Genomic DNA, 1,862 nt, shown 5'->3' on the forward strand with positions numbered 1-1,862 from the left:
CAAGCTGCTGGGTTTGGCACTTGAACCTCACAGTTAACCGTGTGGGGATCCAGCTGCCTTAGCCACCATGTCCCAGCTGTCCTGCCACTGGAAATATTTTGAGACTCCTTCATCAGCCTGGGTTCAGAACCAGTGAAAACAATATGGAGCTGACCTGTCATGGACATATTGCAAGACTGAGAAACAGACGGGGTTGGCTCTCTCGTGCCCTTCCCATCAAGAGCATAGTCTATTTCTCCACTCCCTAGAATCTAGACTGGCTTGTGACTCACCTCAACCACTGGATGGTGGTAGAAGTGACATTTTAAGAGTTCTAAGGCTAGGTAAGGTGTTTTATAACTTCTATCTTCCTCTCTTGGGACCCTACTGCCAAGTAAAGGAGCTTGGGTTAGATCAGTGGACAATGAGAGACTACATGGAGACTATAGAGGGTTCAGCCTTCTAGCTGTTCCTACAAAGTTAGGCCTCTGAAATCTAGCGTTGGAATACAATGAGAACAGAACTGTGCAATCAAAATATAGTATCATCAGCATAGTGAACTGTTGTTTTAAGTCATTAAGATTAGGAATGGTTTATTTGAAATAATAAATAACGGAAAGAGAAGTCCATTGTTGGAAGCTACTGATATTTTTTAGAATCCCTTAGTTTTAACTTCAGTATAATTTGGCCTATACTGATTGATAGAGCTAATTTTTTTTTCAAACCATAGCACTACATTTTATTAGAGATTTCTTTATGTTAAATCACCAGGAATGAGGAAGTCACAGTTAAAGGGTGCAAAAGCCCCAGAAGTCTCCTTAGATCTCATAGTGAGCCACTGGCTCAGGTTCTTTGGTGAGATCACCTCCGCTTTCCAGGTACAGATCATTGTAAGAATACCGCTTGGCCACACAGGCTGGTAGGAGGGGTAAGAATATGAGCAAAGAACGTGAACATCACGAAGGCCACAAAGTCAAAGAGGTGCTTACACATGACATTCTAAGAAACAGGTGTAGGGCATGTGTCCACATGGTTTCTGATATACCTGTCTAGGTCCCAGTATATCCATTCATCCCAGCTCAACCTCAGGTCTGAGTGGTCTCAGTCATCCCACAGATCCCTCTCTTGCCACGAGTGGTCAGGGAGCTTTGGGTAGTCGCCATATCCCATGCCATCATCTGGGTAAGGCTTGTAGTTTTCTACACACATGTTATACTTCTTGGGGTTGGCAGCCTTTTCTTCTGGAATCTTAGGTTACGGCCCTGGGAGCATGTCCTTGGGAGGCTGTTCGTGCATCCGGAGGCACCATGATTCCCAGGACCACGGCTCTGGCCCACCATCTTCACCTCCGTCATGTTACACACCACCAACGGTATGTTTTAACGACATAATTTGATTACTTTAAATGGCTTAATTTTGCTTAGTGATAGATTTAAATTTCTTTCTTTTATTTTGTGTTATTTGTTCTGCTTTTCTGTTTTCTTTGTTGTCAAGTATATAAAGTGTATTTCCTTTTTTTTTTTTTAAAGGTTTTTGCCAGAGGGCACATGTGCTTGCTAAAGAGAGACAAAAAGAGTCAGTGAGAGGGAAAGTGAGAAATCAACCCCAGTGGGATGGCCACACCACAGTCCCTTCTCCATTCTCCTTCTGAGATTTTGGGCATGCACACACATGTTTGGTGTGAGTTTCAAGCAGCCAGGTCTGAGACTTGAACCGTGGTTGAGCATGTGGGAGTTTAGTACCTTAACCAGTATGCCACCTGCTGGCCCTGAGAATTTGCTGTTAATGTTTTGGCCTGTTTTCTTGCCAGTTATTTTTTTTTAAGAATCAATTAATTAATTAATTAATTATTAAATTAATTAATTTAATATTTCCTTTTTTTA

At 42.2% G+C, this 1,862-nt stretch overlaps 1 pseudogene; it reads right to left on the reverse strand.

The window, feature by feature from the left end:
- Window positions 1-797: 797 nt before the first annotated feature.
- Window positions 798-1,341, reverse strand: LOC102498424 (NADH dehydrogenase [ubiquinone] 1 beta subcomplex subunit 8, mitochondrial pseudogene; annotated as a pseudogene).
- Window positions 1,342-1,862: the final 521 nt, after the last annotated feature.

The sequence above is a fragment of the Tupaia chinensis genome, unplaced genomic scaffold (assembly GCF_000334495.1).
Source record: "Tupaia chinensis unplaced genomic scaffold, TupChi_1.0 Scaffold000119_2, whole genome shotgun sequence".
Lineage (NCBI taxonomy): Eukaryota > Metazoa > Chordata > Mammalia > Scandentia > Tupaiidae > Tupaia > Tupaia belangeri.